The sequence below is a fragment of the Crocodylus porosus genome, unplaced genomic scaffold, assembly GCF_001723895.1.
Source record: "Crocodylus porosus isolate Cpor-Errol unplaced genomic scaffold, CroPor_comp1, whole genome shotgun sequence".
In the NCBI taxonomy this organism is placed as follows: Eukaryota; Metazoa; Chordata; order Crocodylia; family Crocodylidae; genus Crocodylus; species Crocodylus porosus.
The window spans coordinates 15,746,948-15,761,639 of NW_017728886.1; the positions used below are offsets into that span (position 1 = coordinate 15,746,948).

At 43.5% G+C, this 14,692-nt stretch overlaps 1 long non-coding RNA gene across 2 annotated transcripts in view; it reads left to right on the forward strand.

Annotated features, from left to right (window-relative positions):
* LOC109306978 overlaps positions 1–6,058 on the forward strand; it is a 21,115-nt gene extending 15,057 nt beyond the window's left edge. Inside the window, exons 2-4 of one of the 2 annotated variants that reach the window (XR_002100142.1) lie at positions 1,836–2,121; positions 2,458–2,561; positions 5,352–6,058. This is a non-coding gene — a long non-coding RNA (uncharacterized LOC109306978). Of the gene's footprint in view, positions 1–1,835; positions 2,122–2,457; positions 2,562–2,748; positions 3,355–5,351 lie in introns of those variants that run through there. The other variant, XR_002100143.1, reaches the window with a different exon arrangement.
* The last annotated feature ends 8,634 nt before the right edge of the window (positions 6,059–14,692 follow it).

The window sequence follows — 14,692 nt, forward strand, 5'->3', positions numbered from 1 at the left end:
TGTGGGGGGGTTGTAGCCCCTGCAGGGCCCGCTTGGCCCCTGTAACCCCTAGTGGGGGGTTGTGGCCCCTGTAGGGGACAGCAAAATATACAGGTATTTAGAATTCATTTTATTATGATGATAGAAACACTGGTAGGCTTCCAACTTGCTTTGACACTGTAGATGTATCAATAAAACTTTGCCCAACTGATCGCTCTCTCTGTTTCTCACTTTCTCTCTCTCTATATATTGTGGTCCTTTTGTTGTAATTGAGAAGAAACATGGATTTTGGGGTGTTTTACAGAGGCAGCTTTTTATATTGCTGGGGCAGCACAGATGCTGGCCCCAGACTCTAGCTCCTCCTGGCTGCAGATCTGGGAGGAGCCAGGAAGGGTTATTTTGCCTGAAGTGGCACAATTTGCCCCACACTGAAGTGAATGTCTGGGCATGTGTGCTGAGGCAAAAAGATCCAGCTCAAATTTGTACCACTTATATTTGAGCTGCTGCAAGTGCACATGCCTGCATGTGTGGACGCACCCCAAAAGTTTACCACACAGTTAATTAGTAGGTCTGTGCGAAGCTTTGGTCCATTATTCAATTCGGCAGAGATTTGGCCTGATTCGGTGGCCAAATCTCTGAATCGAATCAGAAGACCCTTTAATCTCTCCGAATTGAATCAGAACCCTCTGCATCAATTCAGAGAGATTCGGAAAGATTTGGCGATACAGACATAGACACAGCTGTAAATGTTTTTTCTACATACCTCTAGGTACCAGGTGGCTTGCGAATACTGCAATGCTGGGGTGGATGGAGCATGCCACAGGAGCGCGGGGGGCTCCCCAGCAAGCTGGGCAGCAGACCAAGAAATGGACCAGAAGCACTTCCAGTCAACTTCTGGGTGCCTCCTGGCTTGGCAACTGGTGCCTGCTGGGTCTGGGGGGACACCCCCCCCCCGTGGCCGATTGCCAAGCCAGAGGGGGGTGCAAGGGACCCCCCATATACATCCTGCATAGGAACAAGAAGCATCTGGGCAACAGTTTTAACCTGACACAAGACTGCTCCCTCCTCCCCCCCCCGCCCCAGCTCTCCTGTAGGATGCTCCATCTGCCCCAGCATCTCCGCATTCATGAGCCACACCTGGTACCTCGAGGTATGTAGAAAAAACATTTAAAGTTGTGTCTATGGCCAAATCACTGATTCTCCAAATTGGCATTGAATCTTCAGAGTCGGATTTGGCCAAATTGGATCGGGGACATTGATCCAAATCAATTAATTGAATCACTGTCCCCAGTTCAGGCTGAATCCAAATAGAATACGGCCTGTTTCACACACCCCTATTAATTAGTCAACTGTGCAGTAAATGTCTCATGCAGATGTGTCCAGTTAGTAGCAACAGTGGGAATGCTAATGTAGACTGAACATCAATGGCTGCCAGCATTTTTACCAATATATAATCTAAGGCTGCTCAGATCAAAGCTTGATGGAAGGTGCTAAAAATGGCACCAGATGCCAGTGCATTATCTAACTTAGCAGTCCAATTATTGCCATCTTTAGTAGCTGTTCCTTATCTGAACAGTATTTCTCAACCTTTTTTAGACTGGACTCGAAGACTCAAGTCACCACTCATTAGATTCAAGGCACCACTCAGAAAATACCAGCTCTTAGCTTTCTCTCATTTTTTGACTATGGAAAAATAATAGACCAATTCTTTTCTATTGCAAGGAACTCAGGACGACCACAACAGGTCAGTACATTTTTGACACCATAGATTGACACTTCTTTGGTGTTTGAAGAATCTCTGGCAGAAGGTAGGGCAGGGTAGTACCTTGTACTCTTACCTTGTGATTCATTTGTAGGTGTTTGCATACCTGACAGCCATAATATTGCATGGCACTCCTGCACCCTGCAAACGATCTCAGTACCCTGTTTGAGAATCACTGTATTAGAGTGTTCAAGATCTTTTCCCATGGAAGGACGTGCAGGAGAGATGGATGCACAGAGGGCAACTGTGAATTTCCATTTATGCAACTAACTTCAAATTCATCAGACATGGAAGAGCAGAATACACGTGGCTCTGTGGAGGGACCCAGAGGTTCTGTAAGCTCACAGACATTATCTGAAAGACAGCTCTATGAATCTCAGGTGAGTCTCTGTCACAGAGGCCTGCCTTCTCTACATTATTCCCTACTAGAGATGGTCAACAGTTTTCATCAAAGTACGTTTATGGACAAATGTGGCTTTTTAAATGAAATTTTCATGGAAAAGCCGTATTTTTGAAAGTGTACCTACGGAACAAAAGTTTATAGCGTTAAATCTTAAATGAAAACTCTGCATTCCTAGCTGTACCTGGTTGTCTATTTTGCTTGAATTAAAATATTAAATATATGTACTCATCTTGACAAAAGGTTCTGTGGAAAATGTTGAATGAAATGGAAAATATTTGTTATTTCTCCCCCTCTCCCATTCCCATTACCTTAGACTCCTCCAATGGAGCCCTGTTGTCAATGCCTCTCCATTTCTACCTCTCCTGTTGAAGGGCTTCTAAAGACATGGGTCAGGAGCCCCCTGGAAGGTTAATAATAGTCAGTATTACGTCTTAAAGTTATTACATTTTCATGAAAAAAACTGTATTCTTTGAAAAGGTATCTATGAAACAAAATGATCAGAGTTAAATGCAAACAAAAACCATGTTGTTTGCTCTCTTACCTCTACCTGATTCTGTTTGGTTAGAAGTAAAATATTAAATATGTTATTTATACATATTTGCAGACTTTGCCTGCAGGTTGCCTGAGATCAAAGATGTAGAGTTACCATCTCCAATTCAAACCTCTCTTCCCTGTCAGACCTAGCTGTACAAGCCTTCAAAAGCCCAACTATACCATCTTCACATTCAGAAATTTCCCTGGCTTGGAGGAAAATGATGCCATTATGGCTCATTTCTGCCAACTTTAGGTCATGCTGGCAGATATCCTACTCTTTTCATCAACTACTTAGTGTGTTGGGCCTCCCAGAATGGCAGGTTTTCCAACAAATATTTTACTTTTTAAAATTTGCTCTGCATACCAAAATATGTGTTTTAGTTGATAAAAGCCTAACAGCTCCTTCAGGGTCCATTGTAGTCTATCAGTAAATACTAATTATCCAAATTAGCATATGGATCACAATACATCCAAGGGATCTTTATAATCTCTCTTGTCAAAAATCCAATTCTTTTACAAGAATTGCCTAAATATGGATTTATGGAGATGATAGCTTGCAGTGTAAATGGCTTGTGTTTGGATAGGAAGCATGCATATGAACTGTATGTTCAAATGAGAGGCCTATTGCCTCTTTCAGAGCTCTTATGGTCTATTAAATAAATATTATCTTGGCTCAGGACTGTCGTACTATAGCATTTTTTCCAATAACTCATGTAGTTCTTCAGATAAAATATTATCTTTAGATTTTGGAAATGATGTCTCTAGCTAGTTGTAATGGGGACAAAGAAGACATTGTTAGCAAATTGATTAAAATGTTTTCTTAAAAATCCACCACCACATAGGTAGGTTTTAAATTATCTATAACACATACCTATTAAGGTTTCAAAGACTAACCATTCCTAGGAAATGGTTTGATACAGAAACAACGTCACAAACTTTAAAGTTATGGAAACCAGTCATAAGAAGTGGAAATTCTTACTTGTACCTGCATTTCTGTCCATACATGATTTGTATTCCATTTTTTATTCCCTCTGTCTTATTCAGTTACAACAGTACACATGCAACCTGATCCAAAGCCCACTTAAGGTAACAGAAAGTCTTCCCTTTGTTTCATAAGGCTTTGATAAGCCCTATATTTCCTTCTATTGTTGCAACAGAAGTCCCATTAATAATAAGGTGTGAAGTGCGTCACATTTGCCATTTGCCAAAGTTCAATGGCATTACTGCAGTTTGGTTGCATGGAGAGTAGAAGACAGGGGACGCGTCTACATGAGACACTAATGTGAAGTTAAGCATAGTTTACTGTGAAGTAAGCATGTGTGTCTACATGTGCACATGCTTACTTTGCAGTAAACTCCCCTAATATCAAGTAAATTTGCTTCCTGCAAATGCAAGTAGCAAATTTACTCAGCTTTAGTAACGGTGCCACAGTGCTCGTGAAGATGCCTGACCGGGAGCAAAATCTGCTTCCAGTCAGCTGTCCACCAGAGGGTGGGAGATAGCTCCCTGCCCCAAGGGGCTGCCTGCTGCTGGGGCCAGCTCTGCCACAGGAGCCCGGGCAGGGACTATGCCTCCCTGCCCTGGCAGCAGGGAGCTCCAAGTTCCCTGCTTTGAAATCCTGGTCAGGGAGTAGGGGCTGGGAGATATTTATCTTCCAGTGCCAGCTCCATCTCCCCGCACTGGCCCGCAGTTGTGGAGCTGGTACTGGGAGCCCCCTGCTGGTGGGAGCAGGGGAGCCTGTTCCCCGCCCCGGGCTCATGAGTGCACAGCTGGGCAGGGAACAGGTTGGGGAGCTTGTTCCCCACCAGCTCCACTCTGCCTTGTGCCCCAGGGTAGGGACAATGTGCCCTTGCCCCGGCAGCAGGGAGTTTCCAGCTCCCGCTCCCTGATTGTGAGGGCTGGGAGCTTGTTGTAGATGTGACAGTGCAGGGGATCAGTGTACACACAATGCATAAATCCCAGTTTGGTTTTATGAATTAGTGGCACCCTAACATTTCCAGAGCTGTCTTTATAATGTTCTGCCTCATGCTGCTTGTGCAAAGGGAACAGAGGAGTGGCATCAGCATGTTTATCCATGACTAGGCTGATCTTTAGAGTCTAGTAACCAGAATTACTAATCCCAGTTCTTCCAAACTTCCCTCATAAGTCATGTTTCCTGGATTGCAAATTTTGTTGCTCTCTGTTGGACTCTCCAGTTTGTCTACATCTGTAATGTGGTGCCTCTGGGTGAGGCCTCAGCATCAGTGCTGAATGCTGAATCATGCCTAAATAAGTATTACCATGGGAGAACAAAACAACTCCTTCAAACACCTCAGTAGTGGGGATGAGTTTGTAGAGGTGAGATTTCCTTAGAAGCAGAATGAAGAGATTAAGTGGGTCTTAAAACATCACAAAACCTGGAGGAGCCAATCTCTGTCAAAGGATGTCAGAGTGAGACAAGAAGACGGGCACATTTTTATGGTAGTGGAGCCTTTTTTAATTTTGGAACCAGCTCAAAAGGAAACTGGCTGGAGGAAGAGGCAGGGATTTCATAAGTCAAATAGCTCTGATCCAAGTCTGAAGGATGTCCAAGAATAGCGAGGGAAACGAGAAACTGGGGAACAGAGAGTTGTGTGTAGAAGCTCAGTTTTGTTTGCACATTTCGGATGTTATCTAACCTTTTTTCATTTGCAGACCCCTAAAAAAAATTTTCAATGAAGGTGTGGACCCCCTTGGAAATTTTGAATGGAGGTGTGGACCTCTTTGAATTGTAAGTGTGTATTTGCATACTTTTGGTTGATCCTAGTCATCTTTCATGGACCTCTTAGACCTACTCTGCAGACATCCAGGAGTCCGTGGACCCCAGGTTGAAAACCACTGATCTAAGGTCTTGAGGCACCCATTTTGTATTATTTGGAAGCCTGCAAGTCCTTTGGCTTCTGCTATCACACATCCATGAAGAAGTGTTTGATGAGCATCCAGCAAGGGGAACTTTACCAGGCTTGTGACACGTGGTGACAGCATGTGGGCTCAGCATGATAGTGCGTGAAAGTTATTAAAAGGTGTCTTTTTGCAAGGATTGCAGACTTTCTACTCCTAAACTGCAAGTCAAGAGCAGACCTGTCAGTCTGTTATGGGTAAAGTCAGATGGCATGTTTGAGTTACAAACAGCTCAAGAAACACCAGATTGTGAACTTGTCTGGGCAGGATGTTAGCTCATGGCTAACTGGAAAAAGTTGGAGTGGGTGTCCACCCTAGGCTACAATGACCAGAGGCAGGAGGAAAGACCTAGTAACATTCAAACATGCTGCATCTAGTAATAAGAGCACAAGACATACAATGTAACTGGGAAATAAATTCGTGAAATAGTCATGTTCACTGGCAGTTTATTGGCTATTAGGTTGAACTGTACTTACGTCCCTTTTTATTTGTTCTTTGCGCACATCTGTGTGAACAAGTTTTTAAATGGAGAAAAATTGTTCTACCTACACAATAAGAGTAGGTAAAGCAAGAGTCTGCGTTGTTCGTCACATTCATTCAATCTCAGAGCATAATGATGTCATGTGCCTGGTCACCTATTCACTGGCTGATAAATGGTGAAGAGTCGAAGAACAATTCCCTTCAGGTGTGAAATAATTTCAAAAAAGGAAAAAACTCTTCAAAATCAAAGTGAAGAAAAAAATAAGCTAAATTTGCTGAATAATTATTCACAATCTCAGGGGTTGCATACTGTGTCAGGCAGTTGTAACCACTGTTGTCTTCCCATATGGTTAAGTGGAGAGGGGTCCAAGCTCAATCCTGGAGGGGTAAGTGGAAGCATCCACAGAGAATATAGGAAAGGCCAAGATCACCATATTATTCCTTCCTAGTAGTTTTAAGCAGCTCTAGAATAGACCCCTGGGCATTATCTCAGGCCTTCCAATATCTAGGTATAAGAAACCACAAGCAAGGATGCTATTTTAGCCTACGAGGGAAGAAACTTAATTCTTTCTATGCTTTCTGTCAGCCTAATATTATTTAAAAGTAGTTCTGTCCTGAATGGCTGAACTAATTGCTATTGTGAAGCAGGCTGCAGAACTGTAAACATTATACAACTTTGATTTCCTATGAATGTCGAACACACGCAGTTACTGAAAAGAACGCGCAAGGTGGCCATGCTTTTAGAAACCAAATGCTAATTAGGAATCTGGACTAGAGAATACAACTAGCTTTCTGACCATTGAGCGTGGCTATTGATAATTCCCAAGCATTGACCATAATCATACTTTGAAAGCCTCTCTGTATCCCATATATTTTCACCTCCTGGGATAAAGAGAGCAGTAGCTGCAGCACTTAGTGCTACTGCATGGAGCAGTGGCTACAGGCATTGTCTAATGCTGTCGGTTACCTTTGCAAAGAAGATGTCACTATTACTTCTGTGCTTGTGTTTACAGTTATCCATCAAGAAACTGTGTTGGGATGTTTAGCTAAGCTTTTTAAGTCTCTGCCATGTTGTAAATGTGCTACTGATGCTTTATGGGCTACAGTACACAATGTTTTTTGATGAAAATGTGCTTCTCTCCTGTGAATATTTAGGCTGTATGTCAAGTCTAGAATGGGTAAACAGCAGTAATGAGCCTGCACCATCAATCATGTGAAAATGAAACCAAGGGCCATGCAGGTATCTATTGCCTATACATGTTCTGATGCATTCTGGTTAGAACGTATCGGCGCAGACTTGATTAAGCGTGTTGCAGCTTCTCGTGTATGCACTGTCCCGCATTTCAAAATGGTGGCAGGGCACTTTAACTAAAGCTTATTCTACACTGAATATGTGAGATGCTGCAGCTTGCTGGAGTGGTCTAATTAGGACCCTCCAGCAGACTCATTTAATTTAATCAGAATGCGTCAGTGGGAGAATAAATCTTATCAGACACTTCTCTATATCATTATGCCTCTGTTTGTGGGTGGAGATAGGGCCTGGTTCAGATAGCTATGGTTTTATAGTGATTTCTCTCTAACAGGCTTCCCTAAATGAAAGAATCTTTTAGATTCTTTCTACCTTCTGATACTTTATGCCAGGGGTTTTCAACCTTTTTTTAATAAGTGTACCCCCAGCAGCTGGATGTGGAGTGGGGGGTGGTGCATGGCCGGATGTGGAGTGGGGTAAAGGGGTGGTGTGCAGCCTGATGTGGAGTGGGGGTGGGGTGTGGCGTGTGGCCAGATGTGGAGTGGTGGCAGCTGCCACGCGCAGGCTTCCCCGCCGTGTCTGGCTGGCTGGGCAGCCTGTGCTGCCTGCAGAGGGACACCGTTGCCCTTGCCCCACCCCGGCCCTGCGTCTGGGAGGTGGCGGTGCTCCATCTCCGCTTGCCTGCATGTACCCCCTATGGCTTTCCCAGGTACAATCCCTGCTTTATGTTATTTGATCATTTTTAATTAACTTTAAGAAAAGTAGAGTTTTGGTAATAATTGACTTTTCAAAATCCTGCTGTTTTTAAAATGGAAAATTAAGAATGGGAGAAGGAAGTAAAAACTCTCTAATTGTGTGACGGGCTGGCTGGCAGTGACCTGGCCCAGGGGTTTTGAAAAGGGCAAAAGATGATTGGAGGACTTGGGATTCCCTTTCCTCACCAATCTGGTAATGATTTGGCCCAGGGGTTTTGAAGGGATAAAAGATGATTGGAGGACTTGGGATTCCCTTTCCTCACCAATCAGGCCCCAGAGACTCACCCCCCCATGTCCCCTGATTGGCCCCTTGGGTCACCTGGAGGGGGATAAAAGGGGCAGCGTGGCTGACTCGGGGGAGACCTGTGAGGGACCACAGGGAAGGAGCTTCAAAGAGCTGGGCCAGCAGGGCGGGAGCAGGTGCCCCAGAACAGCCTGAGAGAGCGGGACCCGCAGGCAGCACCGGGGTCCTCAGCAGCGCGGCGTGCGGCCGGCAGGAGAGGCTCCCGCTGGGCTCCAGGATCCCCTGGGAGAGGCTGCGGCCTGCAGGAGAGGCTCCCCCGCTCCAGCAAGGATCTGAGCAGTGACCTGAGAGGTTCCCAGCTCTGCTTCCAGCTCGTCCAGTCAGAGGCTGGGCAGCCCGAGGCTCCGGGAAGGTCAAGACCTCCAGCAGCTTGGAGCAGCACCAGCATTGGTGGCCATGTGGCAGAGTTTCTGCCTACCATGTGGGAGAGCCACGGTCAAGTGCCAGTTGGGGTGACTTGGGGTGAGTGAGCTAACAGGGAGAAATTCCTCTTGCAGTGGAAAGGGGCCCTTGTGCTTTCTTCCCCTCCAGGTACCTAGGCCCTATATTCCTTGTAATTTGACATTTTGTGCCTTTTGTATTTCATGTAATACCAACCAGTATTGTTTGTTCTGCTGTCTGTGTTTTACATTTTGGTTAACCCTGTCTTTTGTCAACTGGATGAATATGTCTATGATTGTAAGTGTCTAACCTTTGTTGAATCCTGCCCCCTCAGGGCGTTGTAGTGTCCCCTATACCCCCTGGTTTATACTGGTTATGTTCCCAGTATTGTTCCCTCATTAAAAGGTATATGGTTAAGTCCCCATTGGTGGTCTGGCTCTGCTCTGTAGGGGGAGGAGAGTCCCTACACCTCCCACAGCGCTTGTGCACCTGCTTTGATCCCTTCAATTGGAGAGGGGTACCTCTTGGAGTACTGCCCAGGTTACAATTGTAAAAGTGCATATATAGGCTAGTCAGTGCTTAGGACAACACTGTGTGAGGGCACAGTCCTATTATCACTGGCAGATGGTAGCTCAGGAGGAACTCTTGAGGAGGGCAAGGAGGTAAGCATTGGAATAAATGAGTCCTGGCTTTCTTCTGTTAAACCATAGCTTAAGATGAAATCAAACCTTTTGAAGATCTGGAATAGCATAAATTGATTCCCACCTTTTTTCCATATACCTTTTACACTTATTCAGGTTCTACATTTGACGAAACCTACACAGACATGCTGTGTGGATTGTAGGGATAGTAATCTTAAGGAAAAACTATTGCCATGACATCTGCAACAGCGATTCACCATAATGAAAATGCTTGGAATAAATATCAGACCTTCTCCAACTGTCTTATCCAAACTAAACCCACACTCAGGACCTTGTGAGGTTCTCCTATTTTTGCTTCACATCTTTATCAGCTCTAAACAAAAATGTGTCCACACCTGTATAAGGCTGAAGAGTAGCCAGATACAGGATGTTCAACCTGGGAAATAAATAAAGAAGGGAGGCTGATTTTCAAGTTTTACATTTAAAGCATGGTTGGAAGAAATAAAAATCCCACCTCCTTCACAGTATAAAGCAATCCTCTAGCCAACGCAGGTTTTTCCCTAGAGACAAGTTATCCTGTACATGCTGCAACGTTTTTTACACTTTCCACTAAAAGCTTTATCAGGAGAGGCCGCGCAAGCTCTGTCCAGTGAGGCAATTCCTCTGTAGCTATCGTTTTATTGTCAATATTGAGGGAGAAGTAGCTCTTCAGGAGGGTAGTAGCTTGATTGGCCAGCTTTTGAGAGAGCCTGTCTTTTGCGTGTCTTTCATTTCCATTTGAAAGCATTGCCATATCTGTATTTCCCACTGAAAAACAAACCTGTGTTTCTTAGATTTTTTTTATGACCACCATTTTACCTGATTTTTCACCAACAGCCCACGTTCTCCTTTGATCTGTGCCACATTCAATGTGGAGGTTTATAAGGAAAAAAATCATGTCATTTAAAAATAAAATAGCTTACTTCTGCGCTGCTTTCTTTAATCAAAACCATTACCACTGATGACTCAGAGTCTTGATTAGACCTCTTCAGAGGGCACCCCCTGATTTTGCACTACATTCCTGATTATTTTATTTATTTATTATTGTTTTTCACTTTCTTTCCTGATTTCTAGGTCATAGAATGAGATGAGGCTCATTCTCACTTGAAATGGATTTACTTGTTTCTCAATGGCAGGCTATTTTTCTTCCAGGGGCTGTTGGCAAATGTGCTCCCTTTTTCAGCAGAAGCCTGACATTCCACTGATCACATATTCTTTTTTTTCGTCCAGCCCCTGTGGAGAGAGGGATTGGACTCAGAGTCATTCCTCCTGACCTCTCCTGAGCCCCCATGGAGCTAAAGGCCAAAAGGTCATTTTCTCAGACTCCCTCTGGAGGAAAGAACCAAAGGTCATCGCCCCCAACCCACCCTGAGTGGGACTTAGAGACGTTTAAAGCCCCTTTGAAGAGGGAGTGGAGAGACCGGGAGCATTCACTTTACCCACCACCCATGGACAGAGGAGGGTTGTGAACTGGCATTGTGTGTGAAATGTTTGCCTTGGAGCTCAAACTCATTCAAACTTAACCATGGGTTCAAGGTTCGATGCTTTTGTGAACTTCAGCAAATACAAATAGCCCTTCCTCATCCTGCCAAGGGGTCGGCATTGCCCCATCTCAGCAACCTGCTCCTTTTCCTCCTCTTCACATATTCATTCTGCTGCTAGCAAGCGCTTGGCTTTCCTTCCCTTCTCCTTATCAGGGAAGGCCTGCATCTGGCTAGGGAATGACGAGGGACTATTGGCTATTGGAAGTTAAACAGATGTGACCCTCTAATTTAACCAGGCCTCATATTCATGCAGCCTCGCTATGAGTTATTTCCTTTGCTTACTGCTCGGTTGCTCTTCCAGATCCTCTGTGGATGCACTTTGGGCCATACTCTATTTTGTCAGAGGGAAAAAAGAAGCAAAGGGCACTTGCCCTTTCCTCCTTAAAGGACAAGCCTCTCTTTTTTTTTATTCCTAGCCTTAGTGAAGAAAAAAAAGGGAGAGCCTTATTTTAGTTAATTCCCTTGACTTTGTTTGGGAGGAAAGGAAGGGCAGTTCAATGGTTATTTCACTAGCTTCCCTGCAGAAGAGGGCAGCAAGGGTCACTTCCTCTCATTCTGTCCCATCAGAACAGAAGGGGAGACTAAGTCAATGCCATGGTGCCCTCTGTGGATGGACGGCTTAAGTGTCATTCTTCTTGACCCATCCCCTGCCCCCTACATTCTCTCTGTCCCTCGCACTCATGTGAAGGGGAGGATTAGTCCAGGCTTCCCCCCCTTTCTCTCCCTCTGTCTGTAGAAAGGAATTAATGACAGGTCATTACCTAAAGAGCTGAAGAGTGGTTAGTTTTTGCAATGAAGACTTTTGGCATTACAACAGAGGCTACCAGGACACTCTAGAATTGTCTGAGCAAGATTTTCAAGTAAAAAAAAAATAAAGGTGAAATGCTAAAGCACAGTTTTTAAGCCACATAGAGTGTTTGGAAAGATTCATGATGCTGCAAATCAGCGGTAAATTTCTTAATATCTCCTGTGATCCAGTGTGGGATGCTAAATCTAGGGAGGCTCTAGTGAATCCTTCGAACCTAGCAGGGGCTGGGCCTAGTTCACATGTGAAAATCAGTTTGTGTTAATACATTCTAAATAAGGAAGTGATCTGTTCTCCTAGTTTCCCTTCGGGAGTCTAATTTCTGTGGGTTATTCCTTCAGGGCCTGATGTGGAGCCCATTAAGACAGCGGGGGTTTTAGACTAGTTCTTTATTGTGCTGCTGTACTCTGATAACTCTCTGGAAAGATCACTGAGGTGTTGAGTTAGAATTAGCACTCTTTAACAAGAGTTATGCTTTTGTAGATGATCTTCAGAGTTTTTGCATTTGGGGCCCAGCTTGCTCATCTGGGTTTGCAGTTCTCATTGAAGTAGATAATCTGATCCTCTCTGCCTTCAAAGCAGAGTCCAAGGAAATAAGAGTTGCATCCTGCTTGTCGTGAAGCCAGAATGTGGCCTCCATTCCAAAATTATAAAGATGGACTAAAAACATATCCTTTAATATTTTAAAGGACAGAAATGGCAAAGCGTTTGCATAAGAGGCACAGTGGGCATTATACATGTGCTCTGGGAATTGGGTGGGGGGAAGCACTTTAATTAGAGTGGCTCCAAGAGCTGTGCTAATTAAAGCACCTGGAGCATCTTCTGCAGCAGCAGTCCTGCGCTGAAAAATGGTGGCGGGGCGCTTTATTTATTCAATGAATGAGCTATAGTTAAAGCGCCCCTGCCACCATTTTTCAGCGTAGGGATGCTGGAGTCTGCTGGAGCATGATAGTTACCACGCTCCAGCAGATTTGATTAATTGAGTCTGCTCTGACACTCTGTAATTACTGCATGTCAGAGCAGCCTTGCTGCACATGTATAGGTGCCCAGTGTTGTCTCTGTTTACTCTTAAGGGGTGATTGCAAAAGAAACTAAATTAGGCAAAATAAATTAAAATGAAATATTAAATGTTTACCAGCTTTTATTGTTTCCTGTGACACAATCCTAGGTGACTGCAGTGACATGAATGTATAGCAAAGGCCTTTCCCCCAGTGTCTCTCCTTTCCCTCCCCCTACCTCATTTGGCTTTCCTTAAAACAGATATTCATCCACTAGAGCAATGATGGCAGGTTCCCCACTTCAATACACAGAAACAATTTGGGACTTTCATTTTGAACTCCCACTGCAGTCTTTCCACAGAGGTAGATACATTTTAGTGTAGGGTGATTCAATTCTTATTCTTTACGTTCACTTCTCAGGGATGCTGTGAGGCTTGATTAGCTAATAATTGCAAAATGCTTTGAGATCATTGAACAGAAGGTGCTAGTGAAGTGTGAGATATCCTTGATAGTAATAGTCTATGGAGTTTCACTTCAGCTGAGTTCAGCATGGATGACATTCATCAGATCTTTATGCTCATTGATGATGGGAGCCATTACCCTTTATAAATTAAAGAACATCTTATCCTACAAGCTAGGTTCTAAGTGGTATTTCTCTCAGTGATGCAGTGGACAGAGCTGATTTCTTCCCTCTGGATGCATTTTCATTCAAAGAGCTGTGCCAATAGAATCAATTCTTCTAAGCAGATTCCACTGTATTTATTTCTTAATAAACTTGCATTTTCAACTTTTATGGGAAATACATTGTTCTGTTTGGGAATATTCCCTACTTTGCCTAGAACTGAGCAAATGTGGATTCTTTATTAACTGGTTTGATTTAGTTAAGTATGGTATTGCCACGCAACTGTTTGTTAAGACTTACCGAATGAATTTTAACCATTGTAGGCTTCCCCCCAACCAAACTGGAAAGTACAAATTCACTTTGAACATTGAGCTCATTTGACTTTCACCAGAAACTTTTATCAGTATAAGAGGATAAGAGATTCATTAACTTAAGTTGTATGATTCTAACTGCTCATTAGAAAGCACGGTGCCTTTCAGTGTAAGGCTGCCTCTAGCTCTGCACTGAATCTGTCAAAGTTAAGGATGAAGGTATGGGACTACTTAACTATCCTGGAAGGCAATTTCTTATTTTTAACTATGCAGACCACAGGGTTCATTAGATGATTTTAATAAACAGGCATAGGCCTGTTGTTGAAATCTCCCTTTCATTTGTGTCTAACTGCAACCAAAATATGAAATCCCTAAATAGAGCCACCCTGCCAAGGAACTAAAATGTAAATTTCAATTTACAGTCAGTAATTATGTTTGCAGTTTCATTGTGACTAATTGTTTTTTTTTAATAAGGTAGCATAAATATTTTGATTCAGGTTGAACTGCTGCAAAAAATCTGATAAAAAAGATCTTTCAATGGTTTCTCTTCACATAGGGGTAACCCCTTTCCCCCATTTGCAATAAAAAGAAAATATAGTAATTAGTTCTATTAATCTGGGGAAAAAATGAGTGATTAAAACAGGGATCTCAGCTGTTTTTCAGTACCACAGAGTGAGATGATATTTTTCATCTGTGGAATCGCAAAAGGCAGCTCCTGACAAAGCAGGTCATTTGCAATATTTTATAAAATATATGAGGGGAGATTGAAAAATATATTCCAATCATCGCCTGGCAACCTTTGCCGCTTTAGTCAATTTATGCATCATCTGTAAAGTTCAAAATAGGGCACTGGGCCCCAAAATGTACTTTGAAGCATCCATAGCAAATCTTTTAATCTCGGCTTTCACTATCTGAGCATTGTATGCATTAGAGTGGAATTTAGGATAGGCTTTTAGGTAGAGGGGT